We start from the raw sequence: 21244 nt of genomic DNA on the forward strand, positions 1-21244 counted from the left end.
ATGTCATGTGTATATGTGCTTTTGTATCGGATGTCTTGAAGTTGAATAATGCCTCAAACGCCGAGGGTATTAGAACTGCTAGAATGATGGCTTGTAAAATGGTGCAGAAAAATAAAATTTCATGTAAACTTTATCTGAGAATTGTTTTGAACGGCCAGACATTTTAAATAAAAGGATGGATAACTCTGAGCAGTGTTTCAGTATTCGTTTTTTGTCGCAGACATACGACATGGATAAACGGCTGCATAAGACTTATTATGATCCCTCCGGACCAGGGGGTTACGGCGGCATCAATAAACTAAGAACGGCCCTCGCGCATAGTGAGGGTGCAGTACCTCCACTAAAATATATCAAGAAATGGCTGCTGAAGCAGGATCCCTACACCCTGCATGTACCTGCACCGATACATTTCCGCAGAAATAGAGTATTGGTTAGTGGAATAGATAGACAGTTCCAGGCTGATTTAGTGGATATGGCAGAGTATGCATCCGAAAATGATGGTGTGCATTTTCTGTTGACGTGCATCGATGTATTCTCAAAACATGCATGGGTTCGTCCGTTACCGTCCAAGAGGGCTATCGACGTCGCTAAAGCTTTTGATGATATTCTCGGTGAAGGGCGTACCCCCGATAAACTGCAGACTGACGCTGGCAAAGAATTTTATAACAAGATCTTTCAGCGTTTGATGGAGCGGTACAACGTCAAACATTTCTCTACATCTAACGAGACCAAGGCCAGTATAGTGGAGCGCTTCAACAGGACTCTGAAAACCCGCATGTGGAGATATTTAACAGCTGCCAACTCCAAACGATATGTGGATAAACTACAGGATATGGTCCATGCTTATAACCATTCATACCATAGATCGATAAAAATGACCCCGGTCAGCGTTGATAAAGATAATGAGAAAACGGTGTTTAATACGCTATACAAAACCGCTCAAGAGCCGATGGTGGTCTTTAGATACGATGTTGGTGACACGGTCAGAATTTCAAAAGTCAGAGCTACATTTCGGAAGGGGTATGAACAGACATTTACAGATGAATATTTTGTAATATCGCAGCGCATAGCAAGGTGTCCTCCAGTCTATAAGCTGCATGACTATGCAGACGCCCCTGTCCATGGAACATTTTACGAGAAAGAGCTGCAAAAAGTTATAGTGTCTAAAAACAAGGTGTATAAAATAGAAAAGATTATAGATAGAAAAAGGGAGGGGTCTAAGAATCTGCTATATGTCAAATGGCTGGGGTGGCCGGAGGCATTCAATTCGTGGATAGCTGAAAAGACACTAGTCGATGCGTAAAGAGACATACAAGAGACATACAATCCATGATAACCAGAGTGTACGATGGATAAGGAGGTGTCTGGGGGTTTCTATGTGACTCTAGCGAGTAATGCATCGGCAGGGATCTACCCGCAAAATAAGATATGGAATTTTAGAACTAAATTAGCAAAATCTATACACACCAAGCAGCCCTATGAAGTAGGCCTAATTGAAGCTCAGTACCCATGCAGCTGGCATAGTTTTCCTACCGAGGACGCTACGATGACCGTTCACGATGGTAAAACGGGTCATAGGACATCATGTCTATTAGTTGGTGGGCTTTATGAGAGTATCGGATCGTTATTACTACAAATCAACAAGACTTGGACCAAATATAATCCTGGCAGTAAAGTTATACTACATCATGAAGGTATTAGAAACCGCATTTATGTAGAAGGAGACGATCACCTATCTATCGTCTTTAGAGGAAAACTGGCTGCTATGCTGGGTTTCGATACAGGTGTCAAGCTACAGGCCCATAAATCGTATGCAGCATATGCCCCCCATCCCACCGATATTCACGGGGGGTGTTACAACATGTTCATATATAGCGACATTGTCGACCATCAGCTGGTCGGAGATAGTTATGTACCCCTGCTAAGGAGTATTAATATAACCGACACCAGCAGGAGACACTGCATTCACATGTTCGACAAGCCGCATTACGTACACGTAGCCCGAGACCCTCTTGGAGATATTGAAATCGATCTAAAGTCTGACCAGAATACAAATATAAAATTCACATACGGCAAAGTGATACTCAAGCTGCATTTTAGACCTGTAAAACAGTAGAATTCATAGCCCCATCTATAGGGATGAGGGGGTATAGACCGCCTTACGACGAGAACAAATATGTTCAGTATTATTTAAACCAAGCAGGGAGTGGGCTACCTGGCTATGAGGGTAGCAGCACACAATATGGTGCTGGCATCGGAGGGATGTTCCGTAGCCTCTTTAGAATGGCTATTCCGTTATTTAGGCGAGGGGTTAGTATAGCAAAGCCTCATCTGAAGACTGCTGCTAAACATATTATAGGCGACGTTATGACCAACATAGCCCATGCTGCATCTACGCCCAAACAGCAGGGGGCAGGCGTGAGGGTATATGCCCGAAGAGCAACAAAGTATCCGCCTATAGGATGTGGGCGTACCCGTGCACCAGCACGTCGTCGTAAACAGAATAAAAGATTGGCATCTATCAAAAAGAGAGCCAAACCTAAAAGGATCAGGAAGGGGGCAGCCCGTCGTTTTAGAGGGGCGGCTAACGATATATTCATCTAGTATAGCAGGTGGGCTGAATAACAATGGCGTTGCTACATAACATGTCAGACGAATGCATTAAGAGCGAACTGGATCTCTTCTCCCTGCCGATGACGCAGACTTCGATAGAAAAAAGTACATATATTGAAATACCCCCGCTATCGGCGCTAACAGATGGTGGCCCCATAGAGTTCTTTGTATCGGCCAGTAGCGAAGACTATATAGATCTAAACAATACGTATTTACACCTGAGGATCAAGATTACTAATCCTGATGGAACAGACTTGGCGCCGGCGGCACCCGTTGGACTGATTAACTATCCAGGATGCACGTTATTCTCCCAAGTAGATATTACTCTGGGTGATAGGCTTATCACCCAGTCGTCAAACACCTATCCGTACAGAGGCATAATAGAATGCCTGCTAAACTATGGAAACGGAACATTAGACACCCAATTTGGTTGTGGTCTATTCCAGAAAGACACACACGGACATATGGACGAGATTCTTCCTGGAGGTCTCAATCTAGGCTTAACGACAAGGAGTGAATATACGGGGCGAAGTCGTATAGCGGAGCTGATATCCCCTATACACGTCGATATGTTTTTTCAGGAGAAACTGATGATTAACGGAGTTGATCTCCGTATGAGATTCATTAGAGCAAAAAATGATTTCTGTCTCATGTCCGATGGTGCTGTGGAATACCGTGTCTCTATAGTGTCTGCAAATGTTTTCATTAAAAAGGTATCGGTAGCACCAGGCGTCAAGCTGGCACATGCCCGTGCGTTAAACCAGGCTAACGTTAAATACCCTGTTGATAGGGTATGTCTAAAGAATGTATCCATCGCTGCGGGCAGCCGTATATGCACACAGGATAATCTATTTCTAGGACAAATACCCAAGATGGTTATTATAGGTTTTGTGAATAACGAAGCATTCACAGGGAGCTATGCCAGGAATCCTTTCAGATTCCAACATTTCGGCATTGAGTTCTTATCCCTATATTGCGACGGTCAAGCATATCCCTCTAAGCCCTTTCAGCCTGACTTTAGAAATGGCCTCTATACTCGAGAATATTTCCAGCTCATTCAGGCTACAGGTCGTCAGCTCAAAGATAGAGAAATAGCTATTAATCATAAGGAATTCGGGGACGGGTATGCATTATTTTGTTTCAACCTTGAGGCAGATGAGGGCTGTGGGCAACATGTATCGCTAGTCAGAACAGGGAATGTGAGGCTAGAGGCACGATTCAGAGCAGTACTGGCTACAACGGTCAATTTGATATGTTATGCAGTTTAGATTCTGTTATAGAAATATCAAATAGACGGCAGGTGCTGTTGGACTATTACTAAAAAGTCGGTGCGATATGAATACTATAGAGCTAACAGCAGTGTGTCAGAAAATGGCCCACAAGGCATATTTTCTCGGCGCGTTACCGTGTAATCACCTACCCCGGGAAATTCATCAGAGACCTGTAATGATGGTGGTCAACACCGAACCTTCGCATATGGCCGGTGCACATTGGCTAGCCATCTATATTACAGATGAGAAACAGGGTTACTTTTTCGACTCCTACGGTAACCCTCCCTCATACTCTGAGTTTCCTGAGACCATACAGCGTTTTCTCGATCAGCACTGTATAGATGTTGTTCATTCTACACAACAGGTCCAGGATCCGTCAAGTACAGCATGTGGGCATCATTGTGTTTTTTTCTTGTTTAATATGCAAAAAGGGGTATCCTATCATAAGTTTTTGAAAATGTATGGGGATAATTTACCCCGTAATGATGAAAAGGTTTATGACTTTGTTAACCGTGTACAACCTAATGTCTGTAATGAACATGATATGACGTGTGTGCAGTCATGTGTATGCGGATGTAACATGTAACACGTGTTGTTATGTTTGTTTTCTGTATTGATAATAAAAAATACAATATTTTGATTACATTTTAGTCGTACTGTTTTCTTTTATTTATTTTTTTACGGGTAACACATACATTTAGATACATGATTTAAAATGGTAACCACTCGGCCATATGCATTCCAGGGGAAGTATTAGATGACAATGGCTGCTTGCGTTTCCTCCTTTTATCAGACGAGACAGGGACGGAGGCCATCGCATTGTCGTCCGTAGTGACGGGACTATGCTTATACATGTTTACAGTTTGTCTGAGCTGCTTATTAGGGATAGACGATAGTGGTATATTATTACTGGCTAAAGATTTCAGAAATACATTCCAGCCCTGTGGTCTGACAGATTCGACAACATGGTAAGGGGCGGTAACATTCTTTAACAAATCAAACATATGGGACCCCTTAATAGTTTCGCCTTGTAATATGATCTCCCCCTTGTCCGTCCATGAAACATTTTTAGATTTCTTTAAAGAGTCCAGGATATGTCTGGTATTGCTCTTGCTTCTGACGGGTATATGTTTCATTATATCCTTATAAATATGATCGCCGGTGCCATCATCGTCATCAACACCATGCCGTGCCGACATAGGCGTATGAACTGGGTCCCCCTCAGCAAGTGACAGAGTTAATTCTCCGTGCTCGCGTTGCCCTTGTTTTATCATGGATAGATAACGCTGCAGGACAGCACCGTACCTGGCCGCTTTTTCATATAGGTCTGTATCGGGAGTGTTCAACACCATCGCAATGGCCTTATCCAGCTCATTTTCAGCAGTCTGTCTAACAGAATCCCTGGGTTGTGTATGCTTTAAGGCATCGAGTTGATGTTGAGGAACTAGATACATCTTGTGCGTATGATCCATTATAATCACCCGCCTCTTGAGAACAGGCTTGTAAACAACGGTATGGCCACAGACAGTAGGGGTAGAAGAAATCCACCAGTCTGATTGATTAGTCTTTTCTTTCTAGATATTAGTACATTTTTATTGGCGAGTATTCTGAGGTCCTTCTTTCGTCTACGCAATTTCGTATGCTGGCGTGGAGTCAGAGGTATTTTGCCCTGTAAAATGTTCAAGGCTATTTCACACAGCGAGTTGATAAAGTCGGCGTTGGCTGTCCTGAGGATAACTTTACGCTGAGCCGGAGGGGCGCTATATAGTTGCTTAAGACGCTCACAGTTTCTACTTATACGTGAGGACATGGTCTTTTGGGCTAATCACTTTGGCTCTCTGAGTGTATACAACATGTCGGTCTGACAATATATCTGTTCTAAGTCTCATGTTGTCCGGGGTCATGGCTTTAAAGTCTACAAGCAGATAGCCGTAAGGCATGTCGGTAGCGTCGTTGAAGGCTTCTAGAAAATATTTTGTCTTGCATGGAAACATCTGTTTGGCTATCAACATAATCTGATATTTGTCACGAGGGTTCTTAAACAAAACCATGTAATTGGTATTTAGACTAATTGTACGGCTGGTTTTACCCTGCATAAATAAATTCTGAACCAGATACATACAGCTGAGATTACGATGGTGTACATATTTGGTAAAAACGTACTGAACCTCTATATTATTGCATGCATCGTTCATCAAGTCGTCAATAATGAGCAGATTTCTAGTATGGACTGGTAAGATTGCATCATCACATAGAGATTTGGGGATCCCTTCTACAAAGTGAATGTTCCTTATTTTAAGCAAATCATCATATATGGGCTGCCAGCATGAATAAACATATACTATATTTTCAATCTTTTCTGAGAATAACCGATCCATATTTTCAATGACTGTTTTGACAAAGTAGGTTTTGCCGCTGTTTGAAGGTCCCGATACTACCATGCTGAACGGGTGTTGAAGTCTAGGGTCGAACGTTGTGTGTACAGCAGCCATCTCTGCGGTCTGTGTGCACCCCCTCTGATGGACGGATGTATTGTGACCATAGAACCGTGAAACATTTGACAGTTAACATTCTTTATTAACACCAACAAGATTATTAGCACAGTCATTCATCATTAATACATGAGGCATAAAAGAGTATATACAGATACAATATGAATACCCCCCAAAATACAGAAATGATTAAAATACAAAAGATGAAAGAAGAGAACATGGATCATTTGAAAACAATAAAAAACAAAATAGGTAATAGTATGAACATGAAACAATTCTTAACACAATATGCATACCCCCCTCAAAAATATAAAATGAATAAAAACATGGATCATTTGAAAACGATATGTAAAAAGAAGAAGAAGAAAAAACATGGATCATGTGAAAAAGAGAAAAACAATAAACAAAATGGTTAATAGCCGTAAGGAAGCGTGGTGTAGTCGGGGAAGACCCTGCGTTTGTTGTAAACCACCCTAAGCCGTTTAACTACAGTAGCATTTTTAAGCAGAAACCTAGTCTTATCTCGCTGGATGGTATCTACGGTGGTGGTGATGTCGAGGGTTTGAGGCCGATGGTTGACAAAATCATCCAATAGACATTTCAGGGTCTGCTGGGTGACCACTTCAGCATTTGCTGCATTTAAAGTCACCCCTTTGCTTTTGACGACAGACTTGTGGTCACGGGTGTGGTATGCATAGCTTTTAGGACCTGTTGAGACATATTCGCTAATGTAATCCTCCTGTTCGGTACCATACAGATCACCATCATTTAGCTCGTCGGTCAAGTCGCCCAGATAAGGGCCTAAAGGGGGTACCCAATCACCCTCCTTAGAAACAAAAATGATGCTGTCTGTGTCACAATAGAGGACACGTTCCTGTAGTTTGTCTAGAAGATCGTAGAGCATGAGCCTGGCATGGGCGGTGGTCACAGCCCCCACAATCACGTTGACATCCCGCGCCCTCGCGAGACGTGCATCTACATGTTTCCATTGTACAAGGGCTACTTCATCAGAGATAAAGCAAAAGTGACTAATGTGATAGCTATCGCTAAACATGAGCTGAGTGAACCTTTCAGGGTCAGAAATTAGCTCACACGTGGGTAGGTCTGGGCGTAGTGAAAAGCGACCCCACAGACTGTTTAGAATCAACTTGTTGCAATTACGCATGGCCTTGTTCACACATATGTTGTTGTGATCCAACTGTATACCCTCCTTTGCCAGATAGTTTTGCACATACGCTCGCTGTTTCTCCGCAGTGTCCACTGTGCTGGGGTATCCTGAAGCCTCCTGTTTACGCTTGAGAAACGTTTTGACATACCCTTTAAACAGAGTCTCTGACCGTTTGGGGTAGTGCCACACCTCATGCATTTGGATTAACACGTAACCCATTTCGACCGCTTTTTGTAGCTCAAAAGTCACCCAGGTCCCTGTCAGAGCCCGTTCATCGTTGCAGTGATGACACGCGTCTGTCTGATTGAGCTCAGTGGCACATGTACCACAGAGGGGGAACATCAGCTTTCCATGACACCTGTAGGGGAGCACAGGATGGTAAAGACCCCTGGGGGGCAACACGGTGCATTTGATGATGCCGAAATACCCATCCAAAGGACCAAAATTCCTGAAAATGATCTGGGGGTGCTCTACAGGATAAGGACAGCGGGCCTGTACTGTGGGGTAGAGAGAGGTAAAGTCATAGTAGCGTATTTTCTCACCGGGCACGGCCTTGTGATACATTTTGATGGCGTTGGTGCGACCCCCATAGAGAGAGTCGCGAGGATCAATCCTAGGTTGTATTTTCAGAGTAGCCAAGAATGCCTGCACTGCAGCATTGGTCTTTTTCAGACGGTGCCACTCACACTCACACATGACCACAACTCTTAAACCATGATCTCTTTTGAGAGCCTTGACTTTGAGGTGAAACTGCACCCACAATTCGCCATAGGTCTTCCTGAGGACAGGGTTCTGGTGGCCAGCGTTGTAGCACTGTTCACACCCATGATAAAAGCATCCTGCAAATTCATAGGCTGTGTTTATAGACGGTGCATGTCCGTCTAGGAAGAATGGTCCATATTTAGCCTCTCCATGGTTGAGAGCATGCCGAATCTCCATGTTAGTGGAGTGGGATAGATATTCAAGCCACTGGATGGATGCGCATGAGAACGACTTTTGCTTTTTCTGATAGACACCCTCGTAGGTCAGTGCCAGGACGTTTTTCTTCAAGAACGACTTTTTGAAGGTGGCCATGCACGCCGAAGCCAGAGTGGCATAGGACAAGGGGTCTATAGTGGCACACTCTATGAAATTTTCCCTGTAGATCCTACACGCCTTGTATAGGATCCTCACGTCGTTGACACAGTAGAGACGCAGCTGTTTCTGAAAGTCAAATTTTTTGTGTCGTACAGATCTGTACCAAATAGCGAAATCTGTCTTTTGATCGCTAGTCATGGAATCATATCCATAATATGAGATCTCAGGGTAGGCACCGACATAAGACTCGTTGGCCCGTGTGTTGAATTTATGCGGAAAATTACCTTTTGCCATATCGTCAAAATCCAACGCCGCCGGTGCATTAGCCAATCGCATGGGCAAGAAGCTAAATGAGTCGACCCATCTCTGATGGTAGGCGTCATCACGCATCAAAATGACTCTGCTACCCTTCATGACTAAAACGGGTTTAATACCCTGCTTGGTCATGTAGTCCAGGACGATATAGTTATCAAAGCCCGACGCGTTGTGTGCCACAAATGTATACAACGTATACTCCCCTGTTCTGTAGCGTTTCACAAACTCTCTTACACAATCTAGACCGGTAGCATACCATTCTATGCCTTCAGACGTAATAGCCGCCACACAGTTTGCTTCGTGACGACCATCATGCACGCGCGTTTCGAAATCATAGTATATGTATTTATTAGGCGGAGCGTCGTCATCAGAGTCATCCGATGGACCCCCGCGACCACCCCTGCGTTTCTTTTTCTTTTTCTTGTCGTACGGCTGGATATAGCAATCATGTACTCCATCATCGGGCATCGGCTCCCCACAGTTACGACACTTTGCATCGCTGCATACATGACCATTAGCGTCACCTTCCTCATCCTCCTCCTCCTCCTCCTCCTCCTCCTCATCCCCCTCCCCCACCCCCTTCTTCTTCTTCTTCTTCTTCGATATGATATACTGTCTACAACAACGATCGCAGTATTTGAGCTTTTCACAAGGTATCATGTCATGTTTGGCAGAATGCTTCTTGTGTGTGTTGTAGCAGACCAGCGAGCGGCATATACGACTACAGTCCTTGCACTTTATCGTGCGACCTGATAGTCTATCGCACACTGTCAGACACACATTGCAATGGATCGGGCATTTGTGTAATAGAATTCCCTCATGGGCCTTGTAGCAATATTCACACACATATCCCGTACCAAAGAATGCCGTTCTGTTCTCTATGCAATGATAGTGGCTATCATGGAGGTATAGCCATACTGTTTTTGGATGTTGGTCCGTATGTGTCTGGAACATCTCCAGCTTCCTGAATGCATCATTATGATGAAATATCAGGATTTTAACATCTAGATGTCTCTCAAATTTGGAAACATCCGAGAAACCCACAGGGTGATCTGGGGCAAACCCCAGATCCCTGTGTAATTTGCGAGCCGCCTCCAAATTAGTCTCTTTGGCCGCTGTGTCGCCCCCGGTTACCCCCTCATGCAGAAAATGTGTCATGCATAGTGAGAAACACAAATTGTCGTGAGTATTACTCGGTGTGTAGAGACTTAGCTTCTTCTTGTGTATGATTTCATCATAGGGAATGTTTTTTAACTTCAAACGTGCCCCACCCCGTTTGTTGTGGACCCCTGTGACCACCAGCTCTAGCACATCATCCGTCAGACCTGTGTCGTTGCTCTGTATGACTTGGCTAATATGCTCCATAAACAAATCCTCATTGTAATCGTCACCCATTACGAGCACAGCCTGTACATCAGAGGCCAATGAAGGACCTCTCAGCACCACGTTTAAGACACTACCATCGGCTGCACTTTGCGAGCAGCTTGTTATGACATCCAACAGCCTCTCCCTGATCAAATCTGGGACCTCCTGTAAATTTGCAAGGGATATACTTCTCAGGTCAATGGACTGTCTAACCTCAAAGCCGTTAAACCGGGGAAATAATCTGGTATGCAACTCGTCATTATCTTCCCCCGTTACAGCAGGCACCTGTGTACCATCATAAGCAGCACCATCACCAACACCTCCATCCCCCACACCGCTACCGTCACCACTGCCATCATCGTCAACAACAGCATCGCCATCACCGCCACCACCACCATCCCCCACGCCACCACCACCGCCACCACCACCGACCTGTATATTCGACTCTATAGGGACCCCTGCCACAGCCGGGGGGTCCTGAAAACCCTCGCCAATCCCTTCATCACGTTGCGACCCATGCAATACATCGATCTGTGTGGATATGTATAGACTCTCTTGTGCACTATCCAACCACCCCCCGACAGCGTTAAGTACATCTTGCGTGTTTGCCCCCGCATACACCACACCCCTCGACTCTATAGGGACCCCTGCCGCGGCCGGGGGGTCCTGAAAACCCGCGCCAATCCCTTCATCACGTGGCGACCCATGCAATACATCGATCTGTGTGGATATGTATAGACTCTCTTGTGCACTATCCAACCGCCCCCCGACAGCGTTAAGTACATCTTGTGTGTTTGCCCCCGCATACAACACACCCCTTGTGTCTAAATCTCCTGGTGCCTCTAGCCCCACCACGTCATCTAGACATGGTTCGTTCGAAACATTTATCTGTGCTGCCTGATATAGAGCATTAGCCAAGCTACGACCCCATGCATCAGCTGCAATTAACACCCGTCTAGTTCTATCTACGCCAACACATATTTCCCGCCTGTCTAAACAACCTTCTGCATACATGCCCCCACCCACCACATGGCCTACGCCCGACAAATGAGACGTATCGCCGGTTGCGTCATACCGCATTGTCATCTCTTCAAGTTCTAAATCCATAATGCTACCCCCACTATCAGATCTACGCCGTCTCTTGGGATTACCGTCTATAGATTTGAATTTCCTTTTTCTAGGGTTAATGGCGTTATGCATAGTGTACGGCTATAGTTTTTTTTAATGCCGATAGATAGAAAATAAAATAAAATTATATATATATATATATATATATATATAAAAATTATATTTAAAAAAAAACGTTAATTAGTCAGATATTAAAAGAAAAAAAGTTTTATTACATGCAGTTTAAAACAAAAAAAAGTACCCTCTCCACGAGATAAAAGAAAAAAACAAAAACACAAATCAAATAATAGCATTCACCGTAAGCTTTGCTAGTGTGTCATTCATCACAGACATCTCGGTACACATTGCCCGATAGGCATTGAGGTTAGCTTTGCAAGTAGATTCCATTAACCATAATTTTCGAGCGGTTTTAGAAGCTCTTAACACCTCTTCTGAGCTAATTCTCGCTATGCCCTGCGTGTTGCCACGCACAGCTGCCTCGGCCGCCAAATGCTTACGTTGAAGGACCAAAATTGCACGTCCATTACTGGTCTCAGTGTTTGGGGATTCAGCAGTCATACGATCACGCGCATTTTCGAACCTGATAGCGATGAAGGACTGCTTCGTCTGCTCTTCGAGAGCCTGATATCTACTGTCACCACATTTACTCTGACGATCAATGGCTAAGGAGTTTACAGCCACCGTTGCAGTTAACACGGCTAATTTATCAGCAAATTCTTTACGCAATTTAGCATCTCGCAGCACAGCACGGTATTCACCATCAGCAATTGCGGGACCGGCTGGTAGCCGCAGCACCGCTACCTCATGAGCGATGGGACTCACGATACACGGAGAGTCGCAGATAGGGGCTTGAATGGTGTGTAGGGATCCAGATGCAGGACCTGCAGGCTGGTGGTGTTGTACAGGCTCTGCACTGGTGGTAGCCTCTACGGATGTAGCTGGAGAGTCGACCCACAGAGCTGGAGTGAAGTCGCTATGTTCCAGCAGCGATGAATTCCAGGACGCGTCCAGGATGTCGTCAAGACCAGCCCAATCATTGACGGTCAGCCCTGCTGGTGGCGCACACTGGGGATCTCCATAGACTATTTGTAATAGAAAAAAAAGAAAAGAAATCAGTATCAATCCCATCATAATCATTACACTCTATAGAATATACACATGCTTTTTTTCATTGAATTTCCTACCGTGTTGTATAGTCCCATCCGGTTGCACTGTGACGGTGTCTGTAGGCGACTCAGACACATGCACCTCCACTTCCCCGATCACGCAGTGTTTGGCATCAGACCATGCCGCTCCATGTTGAGCAATTTGTGGGTTTATGCCTGCCTGTATAACCTGGGTAAAATTATCCGGAGCTAAACCATTATGTGTGGCATCCTTGCGAGCCTTTTTATAAGGAATTTGTAGCTGTTCTATGGCCAGTGGTGGGCAGGGTATAGCCACCACTACCCCCGCCGATCTTTTCAAATTCTTCTTGGACAGTCGACTTGGTCCGGGGGTTCGCTGAATGACATTGGCCTCGATAGGTACTAAACGTGGATCAAAAACAAAATACAAGAGTATTCAGGGGTTAGGTTTGGTTGTTTTAGATGTTAAATTAATAGATATTTTATTTTGGTAATACACCTATAGATATATTAATGGCGGACGTATTAACAACTTACCAAAACTACCGCTTGTCAGCACATTAGTCTGGTCTGCTAGAATCGGTCTTTGAATGTTGAGCCGAATATCAGGCAAACCTGTTACACATTGGGAAAACACAAATTTAATCTTTGTTCTACATGAATATACCATAACTAATAATAATAATGGTAGAGAGAGTGTTATGGAACTATATATTACACGCTGCTATAAAAAACAAAACAAAAAACATACTTCCACGTGGACCCTGCTGCTGTTTCACGCTCTCGCCTCCGGCACCGCGAATCGCTGTAAAGTAATCGCAGCTACGGTCAGATATAAACAGCTGATTCACATAGACATAGTCATAATATAATCATAATACACTCATATGAATACTTACAGTCAGTTGGCATAGTTGTGCAGGACGGATCGATGTTTTTTTTTTTTCTTCCAACTGCTACGACGCGTTTACTATCTTAGAATAGCGTGTCTAACGTCAGGGTCGGAGGTCGTACGCTCCCGTATCAAGGGGCCCCGTATATTTATGCCTGATAGCAGCCCCTCTGTAGACATTCACACCTAAGGCCCCGACGTCATAGACGCCTGTCCAATAGGTACTGGACCCACGCACACGTAGGTACCAAGCCGTCGCCCCCTTTTTATACTATGTTTACGACCCGTCATAAAACATAAACAGGAAGTGGCCCCTGTGAATAGGGATCCCCCCTCCACCCCCACCCTCCCCAACCGGAAGTGTGTTCAGATAGGAATGGACCCAAACGGCACTTAATATCAACTACTAACATTGTAGCGTGTGAAAACCGCAAAATTCTGCCGTGTCCATGTATGGGCAGATTTAGAATAATTAGTTGCAAAATGTTGCAAATTCAACGTCGGTATTCTTTCTTCTCTATGCATAGCGCATCTCGTCGATTATGCTGTTTCGTGCTGCTAGCCTTTTAGTGAGATCAGAGAGTGTTGAGAAGGACAGTACCAAAATATCTTTGGTAAGATGGATATAAGAGAGAACCGCAGTGAATTCAACCCGGTCCACTTGACATCGGGTAGGTGCATGACAGGTACCGTAAAACATAAATAGCCCGGGCTATTATTTGTTTTCTATCACTGAACTGTCGAACAAAACTCTTGCTCAGCAACGATGGGAAATAGCCTATCAAATGCATTATTTAAACCAGTATGAATATTACCGTAGGCCTACATGTTTACCAGGCAATTGAATAACGCCTGCCCTGCAGACACACACAGGCACGCACCCACACGCAGTGCGTGCCTGTGTGGTAATCGGGAGAGTTGGGAGAATTCACTGTGGCCCGTTAACTTTTCGGGGGGCGCCGGGTCAACGTCGCAACCAATTCGATTTTGTCTAGAGGGGAGTAACTGAGCGCCCCCTCCCGAATATACAGCCCAGGTCGGCCTTGAACTGTGATTGGTCAGAAAGACGTAACAGCTAATGACAACATTGACCTCTCATGCAGGCTCGAACAGAGTGACACACAAACACACACACACACACACACACACACACACATCGTTTTTCACCCACTCCGTATCCAGCTTATTCCATGCTTAAAGCACCCAGGCTACTATGCGGCGAGCTGGGGCTCTCATGTTCTCCTAGCGGTGTATTCCTTGTCCGTATCCCCTGCCATCCAGTTGTCATACGATTCATGCAGACTCATGCGTGTGCCGTGTTTTCCCGACGATGTGGCGAAGGCGAAGCTGTATGGTTATGCTGTTGAGAGCTTAAATAAATGCACTATATAAGTTGACTATGAACAATTATTGAAGTTTAACATTTTCTTCAGCAAATTTGACAACTGACCGATGCAATATTGTAGCCAGTGAAAATCGCAAAAAAAAAATGAGACACTAAAATAATGGACTTATTTTCTCTAGATGTACCCTCTAGATGGGTATGTTTAAGTTAACTCCATCAATTTAGTATAATGGGATTGGGGACTGGGACTACTAGAATAGTTAGAATAAACTAGTTGTTTTTTCCGCTGCCTTGTAACCATGTCAGTGGTATGAAAAGGCCTAATACTATCAGATAAAGCCGACTTTAGATGCTTAATGAAAACAATCATGTTTCTGATTTATGTGGCCACCACTATGAGAATTTTGGTCCCAGTCTGGCCACCCCTATAAAATTATTCTGTCTCCGCCACTGGGTCCACGGCGTATGTTGCCGCAGCGACTAACTCTCGGTTGCGCTGAACCTGCTACCTGAAACGGAAAACCCAGAGTTTCCACTAACTCAGAGCGAACAAACTCGGGGTTGCCTCAAAACCAGCTACCTGAAACAGGGCTCTGGGCCGCTTGTATCTCTAGAATTGGTACGCGAATGAATTGCTCCTTGTATGAGCCAGACTCCTCCCTAGACTCTTCTCATGAGAAGGACGCCTCTCTAGTCGCCAAGGACATAAGTGGCCTGTTAGTATGAATGTGTGAATGCATGTCACAAGGCCTACATATCCAGTAGATTAATGAAACTTAAGTGATACAGTTGGTCTGCTAAGGATGGTGATTTGGATGGGTTGTAGTGTGAACATAATATTTCCTTCATTCATATCTCATAATTGTGCTTTTAATAAAATGTATAACAAAATCTGACGTGAAAGTCAGAGTGCTCTTCTTCATTTGGTTTAATTGGCGGTTTGCAACCCGATATGGTGCATTACCGCCACCAACTTCATCGTCTCCAGAGATTGCCATTTGTAAATCTTTGCGGGACCTTTACTCCGGGGTGAAAGGATGCGTAGAACTGCGCACTCTTTTCCGCATGGATTTGTTCTTTAAATCACGACGTTGGCGGTGAAAGATGCGACCGCACATTTCCTCTTTTGTTTCCGCAACATTCGCCGGGTATTTGTGTGACGCAGACAGATGCGCCCACATCGTTACATGTTAACAACAATGTTACATGTTAACAACAATGTTACATTTCCTTGTTCAAGTTTTTTTTAATTAATTTTGAATGTTAAATATTCTATGTTAAATCCCAAATAAATTGTTGACATTTCTAAACGAAAGCCGGAGACTCACCTTCTCCTCCGGAAAAACACGACCGCATTGCATTGTGGTATAGGGGAGTAACATGTAGGGTACATCGTATGTACACTCAAATTGTGGGTATTTTAAGTGCACTATATAGTGCATGAGTAAAAGTTAATCTGTTAATCTCAATTTTGCCCATGGAGAAAATATATTTTTTAAAGATACATTCTGAGCCAATGTTATTTATTTTTATTTCTACATTTCTTTGTATTGTCTAATATTCCTATTGTTAAAAGCAGCAAAGTGGCACATTTATATCTTGCATTTTGTTTTCTTACAGTACCGAAAATGAACCGAACCGTGACCTGAAAACCGAAGTACGTACCGAACCGAGATTTTTGTGCTAGGTGTGTGTGCTGCAGTGTGCTAGGCCTCGGGGCAAGTTCGCGCTGCCCCCCCCCGCCCCCCCCCCCCCACACACACACAAACACACACACACGCACGCACGCACGCGCGAATGCATCCACTCCCCCATAGGGCCTAAAGGCCTATTTAGGGTCGTTTTAGACGCAGAGACGTAAGCACGTAATTTACACAAGGGACTTGTTTTAGACAAGTTTTGATTTACGGTTCCCGTAAGGTTCCTTAAGGACTGCGCGTGTTGCAAGGGGATTCTCCGCCAGAACAGTAGGGGGAGCAACGAACGAATCTGTGGGCGTGGAAGTGGAAATCGCTGGCTTGTTTATATTTATAATCATAGCCGTGGAAACGTATTCTCAGCAGGGGGTGCTGGAAAAAAAAACCTCAGCCTGGACTAGACTCGCAACTCGCTACATTGATAAAAAAGATATATAGCAGCGCAGCTCAATTACACCAGTGCATGCGCGCACAGTCGAAAATCGATCGTTGTGTTTACACCATGGTTCACATCCAGCTGCTCACAGAACAAGTTTAGCGCGCCACCGCTCCCCTCACACTTTTTCATATAACTTTTTTTCAGCACTAGGTCATATGAGCATTAAATAAATGCTGCGTCTCAAAATGCCTTGGACAGCAGCGACGATGACCCGCTTTGCCACGGGCCGAAACAGTGCGGAGCGACCACAGCCAGAGCGAACACAGCGGGGCAGAGGAGTGTCAGGAATAGTCTTTTGTGTACACATCAGTACGGCCTATTTGCACTACTGTTTAGTGGCAATGCAGTGTTTTATTCTATGCCTTTTAATTTTCGTATATTATTTCAATGAATACAATTTATTTATTTATAAAAACAAGATCTGGTCTTCAAATCTTTTTTCCAAACATAGGTCGGGTTTGTGTTTATATTCGGACCAATACGGTACAGCGGGCGCCCACATGACGTTAAGCATTTCCTGGTGCATAATGTGACGCTTCAGAACCTAAAATCCCGTTTCTCCCCGTTGACACAACACATAACCGGCGTTTTCAGAAATCTCCACTTTGGCCGGAGTTTTTAGAAATAATCGTTTTCTGTGATAAGACAGGGCCTCAGACAGGGGGTGCGGCAGCACCCCCAGCACCCCTACTTCCCGCGGTACTGTTTATAATTATCATAATTCGTTCTTGTGTTTTCTTCTTCTCCTTCTTCAAAATTCTTCATTCGCTTCTGTCACGGCCTTTTAAAAATGGCGCTATTATGCTTTAAAACCGGAAATGTGAGACTCCTGAAAGGATGTGGTTAGCTGGCCAATCACAGTCTTTGCGAGCTGCGTAGGGCCGTAGTGTTTTAGTCGCATAGTCAGGAATTTGGGCCGACGCACTTAAGCACGTAAAGGCCGATTTATGCTCAGTTACGTAAGCGTAAGCGCAAGCGCAAGAGGCCCTTGCGCGCCCTTGCGCACCCCTTGCGCGACTTCTCACGTTTTGCGTGCGTCGGGCGATTTTTCTAGACTTGCTGGAGTATCACATTTCCTGTTTTCATACCGCCACCTACCACCCGATCTGGCACATAATTATGCGAACCCTTTATGCGAACCCTTCCACAGGGGCAAAGTGCTATTTTGATGCGCGACATCAAACAGCTGATGCGGGATTGTGAGCCATTTTAATGATCTTGTCACCCGATATTCGTTCTATTAGGCCTACTGGCCTTATTTGATTTAGTGTTAGCCTATTTGAAATAATTACGTAATGTTTTGTGTTCATGTTCTATGTGAAACATAAGTGTTCTTGTTCTGTGTGAAACATAAGTTCAGTAGCCTCTTTGAGTGAATGAAATTTGAAAGCGTGAATGTGTAGTGAATGAAAAATGTGTGCGTGCATGGTGGGACTATTTTCTGTATTTGATAAATAAACCCCTTTTCTCTAATAATGCTGCCTACCATATAATTTATGTGGACATTATGCGCTATAGCTTAAAGCCTTTGGCTATAGGCCTACACTTAAATAATTCATTCATCTGTCAAGGCAGTAGCTGTTGTATAAACATTTTATATGGATATGAATTAATGAGTTTGACGTAAACCAAATTAGGTAACTTGTGTAACATGATAACTAATGAATCAAAAGTCATGCTTCCAAGTGACTAATGTATATATATTTATTGGTCAGTGCGCATACCCAATCGTAGCACATTGTACTGGTGGGGAAACACGCCAGCATCTGACAAAAAATGATCTGCCAGCTGCTCCCTGACAAGGGCCGGTTTTGGTGAGAGTCGGGAAGATATCGGATGACACGCGAAAGGAGATCATCAAACTTTGGCACATAAACAAACCAACGACTCCCACAGACAAAGACGTCATTCTCGAGGTCGTCTTCAACGAAAAACTTTACTCCACATATTACTCCACCTACTGTCCTGGCGGTAAATTGCTTGGCAACACGCGCAACCTAAAAGGGAGCATGAATTGCTTTGAGTAAATTTTGCGCAACAACGTAAAACCAACGCTGAAGCATGCAGCCGCCTTAAAGGCCGATTTATGCTCAGTTACGTAAGCGTAAGCGCAAGCGCAAGAGGCCCTTGCGCGCCCTTGCGCACCCCTTGCGCGACTTCTCACGTCTTGCGTGCGTCGGGCGATTTTTCTAGACTTGCGTCATTTTTTACGTAAGCTTTTACGCGAGCCGCGCAGCCTGCAAGGCTGTGATTGGTCTGCTGGTCTGGTTACTACTTCCTGTCTGGAGTATCACATTTCCTGTTTTCATACCGCCATTTTTAAAAGCCAGAAGGCAAGGACGACCCGGCAGGCTCATATACAAAAGCATTAACGTGAAGTGAAGTTAACTTTGCTGCCAACACATTATGTCGTTTTAAAATGTAGAGAGATATGCACATTTATACAACCCCAATGATCAACGACTTCATCACCCCTGGGCCCTGTTCCTCTGTCTGTTGCCATGATTCACTGTGTATGGGGAGAACACGATCTGGCACATAAACAAACCAACGACTCCCACAGACAAAAACGTCATTCTCGAGGTCGTCTTCAACGAAAAACTTTACTCCACATATTACTCCACCTACTGTTCTGGCGGTAAATTGCTTGGCAACACGCACAACACGCGCAACCTAAAAGGGAGCATGAATTGCTTTGAGTAAATTTTGCGCAACAACTTAACACCAACGCTGAAGCATGCAGCCGCCTTAAGGGGGGATATTTTACCGCGCAAGGGGGGGTTATGTATCTTACGTGCTTACGCGTTACGTCTAAAACAGAGCATATATCGGCCTTAAGCCAACAGCCGCCACAACGAGAGAACGCAAAATCATCATCAGAACCTTGGACAGAGACTTAGCATCCCTAGATCGCGAAAACATTATTAGGACCACGTACACCGTATTTGCAACACACTGCCTACTATCAAAAACAAAACAAATACTCCATTCAGCCGACCACACAACAACATTTCCCAAACAGCACAATGGCCTAATCAAAATGGCCAATGGTAACATACATGGCACAGCGGCCATAACCAATAATAAAATAAAAACAGCTCTTACCCGTTCAGAAGTTAACTCTGCGTGCCTTCTGAGGCCTGTTTCAGGTAGCTGGTTTTGAGGCAACCCCGAGTTTGTTCGCTCTGAGTTAGTGGAAACTCTGGATTTTCCGTTTCAGGTAGCAGGTTCAGCGCAACCGAGAATTAAGGCCGATTTATGCTGTTACGTAAGCGTAAGCGCAAGCGCAAGAGGCCCTTGCGCACCCCTTGCGCGACTTCTCACGTCTTGCGTGCGTCGGGCAATTTTTCTAGACTTGCGTCATTTTTTACGTAAGCTTTTACGCGAGCCGCGCAGCCTGCAAGGCTGTGATTGGTCTGCTGGTCTGGTTACTACTTCCTGTCTGGAGTATCACATTTCCTGTTTTCCTACCGCCATTTTAAAAGCCAGAAGGCAAGGACGACCCGGCAGGCTCATATACAAAAGCATTAACGTGAAGTGAAGTTAACTTTGCTGCCAACACATTATGTCGTTTTAAAATGTAGAGAGATATGCACATTTATACAACCCCAATGATCAACAACTTCATCACCCCTGTTCCTCTGTCTGTTGCCATCATTCACTGTGTATGGGGAGAACACGATCTGGCACATAAACAAACCAACGACTCCCACAGACAAAGACGTCATTCTTCGAGGTCGTCTTCAACGAAAAACTTTACTCCACATATTACTCCACCTACTGCTCTGGCGGTAAATTGCTTGGCAACACGCGCAACCTAAAAGGGAGCATGACTTGCTTTGAGTAAAATTTTGCGCAACAACGTAACACCAACGCTGAAGCATGCAGCCGCCTTTAGTTGCTGCGGCAACATACGCCGTGGGGTCTAACCTGCTCGGAGGTGGTTAGACCTACTCTGAGTTTGTTTGTCTATAAGGCTGAAGGCAGCTCTCCGACAGAAGGAAGTGTTAGAAATGGCATGTCCTTTTCTACGAGAGCCTGTGTACGTAGAGGCTTCGATCCTCAGAAGGAATCTCCGTGAGGAACGATTATTAAGACCCCGGTTGGATATACTTTATTTTCCTGATAATTTTCTTTTCGTTTTTAAGCGCAATCCATCATTTATTTAGACCACCTTCTCAGCCCCCATGTTAACTGTCAAACGCACCGGGGGCATGCTTGAAGTTTAAGTTCAAGTTTTTTGACGCAATTAACGCTATGAGTAGAATGATCTGCCCCGTGCATCCCACCCGCTCTATACTACAGTCACTTTAAC

The 21244-nt window shown here is 44.5% G+C and overlaps 1 long non-coding RNA gene across 1 annotated transcript; it reads right to left on the reverse strand.

Annotated features, from left to right (window-relative positions):
• Nucleotides 1-11684: 11684 nt before the first annotated feature.
• On the reverse strand, nt 11685-13729 carry LOC115560942 (uncharacterized). Its single transcript, XR_003979861.1, has 4 exons — nt 13308-13729; nt 13094-13171; nt 12614-12958; nt 11685-12511 (listed from the first exon to the last, which is right to left on the reverse strand). It is a non-coding gene; the product is annotated as an uncharacterized LOC115560942 (long non-coding RNA).
• Nucleotides 13730-21244: the final 7515 nt, after the last annotated feature.

This window comes from Gadus morhua, chromosome 16, assembly GCF_902167405.1.
Source record: "Gadus morhua chromosome 16, gadMor3.0, whole genome shotgun sequence".
Taxonomy (NCBI): domain Eukaryota; kingdom Metazoa; phylum Chordata; class Actinopteri; order Gadiformes; family Gadidae; genus Gadus; species Gadus morhua.